Below are 6,337 nucleotides of genomic sequence, written 5' to 3'. Positions count from 1 at the left end.
GCCCCCCTCCCCCTACACAGACACCCAAACACGTAGTAAGGAAAAATGTTGGCTTACCTCTCGGAAATTAAAAATTTCCATTTCACGGACTGACGCATCGAGATAGGTCACTTTGTGAAAATATCGTGTAGACAACGCTGTTTTATTTCAACGAAGTGACTTACACAGTCTGGTATCTGGACCGTTTACGAGCGATCCTACCTATCGATGTATCAGTTATTCAGTCTTACTGCTGTTTGGTGTCGTCAGTGGCTGAACATTGAACCTTAATTTGAACCAAGTTTCTGTTTCTGTTAATGGCTGAACATAGTATATTTTTGATGATATTCGAATAAAATCGTGATGGACATTCGTACGATGACGTAAAATCCTTAGCGAGGCGTACTCGTGTAGTCAGTCACGACAACAATAACGTTGGGTCGAGTTCGGGCGGTCTGTTCTTGACACGGATTTCTTTTTCTCGCACTCGAACGGCGGGAACACGACTCAAGAACATTGTTCGCAGAACAGGATCCCACACCACCTCCTCGTCAGGGTTTAACAGGAACACACGGAAAAACTCGTGAGATTTTGATATTTGAATAGCTGCAAAAAGTGGAGAGGTGGCTTCCAAAGCCATAGACCATGTAGACAATGGGACGTTTTGCAACATTAACATTAATTATTTTCCGTAACACAGAAATGAATATTCCTGTTTATACAGAAAAGATTTCAACCCATCCAAAACTTAAGTCTCGAGTAACGTACATGGACGCCGCCGTGTTGCATGTTATTTGTTTCTTCCCGGCGTTCGAGCGGCCGACCCACGAACAACAAACCGAACTGTTCGTGAACATACAGGAACAAGCCGCCCGAACTCAGCCTTGGAGTCCGATACCCGGTCGGGCCAGCCCACACCAGGGAGCGGTCTAGCCTTAGGAGGCCGATGATGCCGTCCCGTTCAGGCTGCAGTTTACTGCCTGAGCTGCAGTACATACAACAGCCTCGACGAACAGGGACAGTAAAGTTGGACACAGAGAGTTGATGAAGGGCCACAATTTCTTTATTCACACAATTAATGTGCCTTTACAAAGCCGCTTTCCATAAGTTACAACTATACTTCGGCACAGCAACGTTTAATAAGAGATTACATTGAGTGTGAATTGCTCATCCTTTCAAGATTCAAAACGGACATTCATTTCCAGTGTGGCTCTGCGATTAGCAACCAGAGTGGCGGTGATTTATGTCTCATTTTTTTTACATTACAATACCAAACTCAAACTCGAGTACGGGGCTTCTTTCCCGCGTTTAAGCACGACTATGTTCTCAGGAATTAGGTCGACCACCAGGCGGGAAGAGAGGGCTGGTTGGACTGCTAGGCTAAAGTGGTACCCTCAAATAATCGTACAAATCGACAAACCTTGCAGCCGGGAACCAATTAAGGTGAAGAATGGGGGGGGGTTAGTTACAATTAATTTACAATTAATTTAATTAAATTAATTAAAATTAATCTTTTACCTGTTTGGTTCATAACATTTTGTGCTTTGTGTTTCTCTTTTGTAAATGTTAATTTAGTACACAGGCAGTCCTTGTAAGACTCGTGTTGTAGGTCTCGTTCAGTTACGACCTTTGTGACACCTGTGGTTTTTTAACGTTTGTCCTGTCTTTGAGTTTGATCGAATACATCTTGGGACGTATACAACTGGCTTCGGATATGCTTGCCCCACCAAATTCGTCTTTTTTTAAATTACCGATGACTTTTTTGTTTTTAGGGTCGTGTAACTTGTGATCCATCGGGTAATTACTAAAATCAAACTGGTCGCGCAAGTCCAAGAGGTCTTTATCGATGCTGTCGGTTTTTATTTCAACGAGTTAACCAACGGTGTCGGTGTACAACAAACGTAATCGGTCGTTATAACGACACTTTAGCGTTTTGTAATAAAATTGGACATTCACATCTTGGACAGTTCCAGTATCGCAAGCCCCGCATCAATTGGTTTATTGAGTACGACTTTGGTTTTCATCATTTCGATATAACTCATGTCACATTCTTTGAAATGGATAACTTTCTTAAAACTGGGTTTATTCACCATGCATTTAAACCTTACGACGTCATGATTGTTGTTGTCGCGCATTATTTTTGCCTTACAACGTTTGCGAACGTTTTCCATCGTTTGCCATATAGGCCTACCGCATTATTAGCGAGTTTAAAAAAATCTTGGTTGAAACGATGGTTTGCTTGTTTACGAAGGTCCGTATTCTTTGTAATTTCTTTGTAATGTAACTACGACGTCGAGCGTATACCCATAGTGACCCATGGGGTCTAAATTGAGAATGTATTCCGTGTCAAAACTTCTTATTTTTCAACCCATTTAAAGTTTGAAAATGGCAAATACTGACTCATGGCCCATCCGTAAAGATTGTTTGCATCCAAATAAAGTATGTAACTCGTTGGTTGGCTAGGGTCGTAATCAGACAAGTGCTCGTTATGGCTTTGACATAACGTTTACCTCCTACGCTCGAGATACCTCCTCGTTTAGCTTTTTCAAAAAACAAATGCTTGTCGATGTCCGTTAATAGCTCGAGTTCAGCTCGAGTTCAACTCGACTGTGTTTTAACAACGCGTCCGAAAAAAAGTACTGGAGACGTGTAGTACTTTGAGGGATCGAGCCTATAACTATCATATCATGTATTTCAGAAACACGTCCACTAAAAGCAAAGTGTCCGTTTTGATATATAGATTGTGATAATCACCTAATGTTTTACATCCAAATGTTGCCCACACTCGTTGAGCGCAGGTGTATTCTTCGTTAGCAACGCTTGACCGTTTGAGCGAGCTATAAAACACTTTTTGACGGTGGATGATGCGTTTCGGTAAATTTTTCAAAAGAGTCCATGTACTCGTACGGGTACACTCCTTTCTGTAAAAGCAAACCGTTTTGATCAAGTTTATCGATGTGATCGAGTTTGTCTTTTGGTCACGCTTTGAAGATGTTACTAACGACGATGCCATAAAATGATACGAGTTTGTAAATCGAAGTCGAGCAAGACTAAACGAGATGTATTTTTCACTGTTTTTAGGAATACAAGAAACTAAGTCTGTGCAAAGATTGCCTTCAAACGTGGCCGCTCCTTGCATAATGAGATGCGCGTCATAATTTTCCAAATTATCGAGTATCACGGGAATCGGCGTTTCGTCAGGCACCACTTGGAGTTGTAAGTTGCAATAAGAATGCGCCGCGCCTCTGAAGACACCCGTGACGTGACAGTGATCTCTAACTTTGGGATTTTTTGAAAAACGTTTAATATATTTTAGCACCGATCGTCACCTTCTGCCTTACTTGGGTCATCACACCAACATTCGTATTTGTTGTAACTAATGTGTTGTACGCATATCCAACACTTTCTGGCATAATTGTATTGTCGTTCTTCTTCGGGTGTGAGTTTTGCAAAAATGTCGTTAATTTTTTGGTTTCTTTCATGGGACTTGGGACAAATACCCGACTCGCGTTTGGCCCTCGATAAAGCTTTTCGGCGGTTTTACGGTTGTCGCATCGTATTACAGTATAATAAAAAACGCAAGCGACGTGTTTTTGTGGCTTTGATTTGTCGTTCGTTTTAACTAAGATCGATTCAAAATTGGCATTAATCACAAACGGAGTTTTTTGTTTGAGTGTATAATTTTCAAAAACTAATGTGGGAAATTCTTTACCATATAAATTTCCTGGCATTTCAACAAAACAAGCGGAACTTCCTTCGCCTTTACACTCTTTAAAATGTTTGTCTAAGTCAGCTTGCTTATAAAAGTGTGAATTGCAACGATCACAAATGTATTTTATCTTGCCGTGTTGTTGATTTTCCCCCCAAAAGTCTTGATTTATCCGTGATCCAACAATAGTGACTTTTAACGACTGGTTTCGGCAAGCAACCTGTTTCAACAATAACAGATTGTGTTTCTTCCGTGATATAAAGCAGGTCCACGTGAAGTTTGTTCCGGTGCAAAGTTTTTCGAAAGCTGTAAATAAAATAAAATAAAATTCTCTTCGTTCTTCATTAAGTCTTCTTATTTTTCTCCTGCCTCGGGGTGTTCGTATCCTAATACGTTGAGCGTAATGTCGTTTTGTTTTTCGATGCGCCATATCTGCGACAACGGTGTGGGAAAATCGATACCCGTAAATTCAAGACCGTCGTCATCGGTATAAGTCGTTGTTCTTTCTTCGTGTATCTTAAAGTCTGCTTTATCTTTGAGTCAATGTAACACGTGTCGGGTGTAGCTACCCAAAGCAGCCCGCAGACACCATCGTACGCATTGTTCGTCTTCAGTTTGGATATTAATCACGGCTTGTGGGCGTTTTAACAAATTTGTTCAGTTCTATATAACTGCTTCCACTAATGTCACCATACCTAACAATGTTGATGTAAATGTATTTATTTTATCTACGATATACCCCGAACCTTTATTGACAAAACGCTCAATTTGTTCGATAAAGTTGTCTCTGTGCTCAAGCATAATTTGGTTTAACGAGGCATTTCTCGATACAATGGTGTACTCTGTATTAAATGTATGTTGTTAACTTTTGTCTCGGTCGTCATCGGGTCCGCGTTCTGGATTAAAAAAAAAATCCACAATTTTAATTTGACGACGCTCAGCGATTTCTTTCCACGTTGCTACGATTTTGTCGCGTATTACTTTGTTGTAATAGTTGTAAAACGTCTGAAACTATTTGTCTAGTTTTAAATTCAAAATTGACGCTACTATTTTTAAATCTTGATGTTGTAATTTAGATCGACTCTTGCAAAATCTTGGGCATAATCTAAATAAGATTTAACCACACGTAGGTAATCGGGTCTTGTAGATCGATTGTTTCGCCCCGTGGGTGTAACTGTTAAACCGTGTGTTTCAACGAGTCGTTTGAGATCTTCTTTTTACATCTCGTGATATTGTATAATCTTTTAGGTGATCTTGAATCGCTTTGAAGATGTCTTTTTTGAAATAACGACGCATATTTCGATTTCTGGGTGGTGGTAAGTTTACGTTGAAATCTTCGATGTATTGCTTGAGACTGTCTTGAGACCCTGATCTAATTTTCTACGGTATTAAAATTTTGTTCATTTTTATATATCACTTTATAATCTTATTTATAAAATATCTATTTATCAAGTATCAGTTTTCTACCTCAATGCGAGATAGAAAAGTAATTTTACGTTATCCTAAGTAAGTTAATGTTTTAGCTCATGGATGCAAAGTGTACTCTTAATATTCTTCTTCATCGTTTTCGTTAATTTCGTTACTTTCATTCAAGATTCTTTTGGCTTCTCCAACATTTCTAGGTGTATCTCTTTCCTCCATCAGTTCAATAATTTTCATTTCATCATCATTAGGTATGTTTCAGCTTCCCAGCAAATCTAAAATAATCATCTCAGCTTTAACTCTTATACTTGCTCCATAAGACATTGATCCATGTTTTACATAATAGATGTCACTGATACTTATCAAAGATTTTGCCTCGCATCGTATACCGTTATACACATATAGGTCTTTCTTTGGGATTGGATTTTCGTTTCCATCTAAGATAGTAGTGAGAGTATTAATATATTTTTGTGTCTTTTGTGTTTAATTTTATATACATACATTTGTGCCCATTTTTACTAAATGAGTATACAGGCTTTAAAACATGATCAATTTTTTCTTGCTTCATTAATATATTTTTGCTTGCATTGATAAGATTAGAGGGAATGACATCTTTTGATTGTTTACCAATAAATGTATACACTTGTTCGTTAATTTGATGTAAGACGTCTATTTCTTTGTCCAAATGACAACATATTTGATAACCAGTTATGTTCAATGGCTTTTGGGTAGAATGCCATAGCATGTCGTCTTAGGTATCACAATGAAAAGCTTGCATTTTTTCGTCTTTGTATCGATAATATATAGGTGAAAAGCATTGCGTTACATAAGTATTCCTTTTTGTTATAAGTTCTTCTTTAACGAGATTTATTGGATCAAAAGACCCATATATGACGTTTGGTCTTTACAATTTTGTTTGTGAAATTCGTGGTCAACAACTACAATATATGTTTTGGTTGTCATCGTTTTTTTATAACTCTATTCATTAAAGTTATTTATTTAAACCGATACCACTTTAGGCCTAGAGAAATAATATTCCGAAATATATTTTAGATGTTTACAAAACAGAGCTTCATGACAATCGTTGTGTCTTTGTTTTGTTTTTCCATGTGAGCAAACGGGGTGACACTCTGGGCATTTATATTTATAAATTCCATGTTTACAATTAAGACACTTGGAACGTTTTTCTCTACATTTATGGCAATATGACAACATTTGGTTTCGGGC

This window comes from Acanthaster planci, linkage group LG10 (genome assembly GCF_054643075.1).
Source record: "Acanthaster planci isolate LZ-2023a linkage group LG10, COTS_SCS, whole genome shotgun sequence".
Taxonomy (NCBI): domain Eukaryota; kingdom Metazoa; phylum Echinodermata; class Asteroidea; order Valvatida; family Acanthasteridae; genus Acanthaster; species Acanthaster planci.
Note: the sequence above shows the minus strand (reverse complement) of the source record.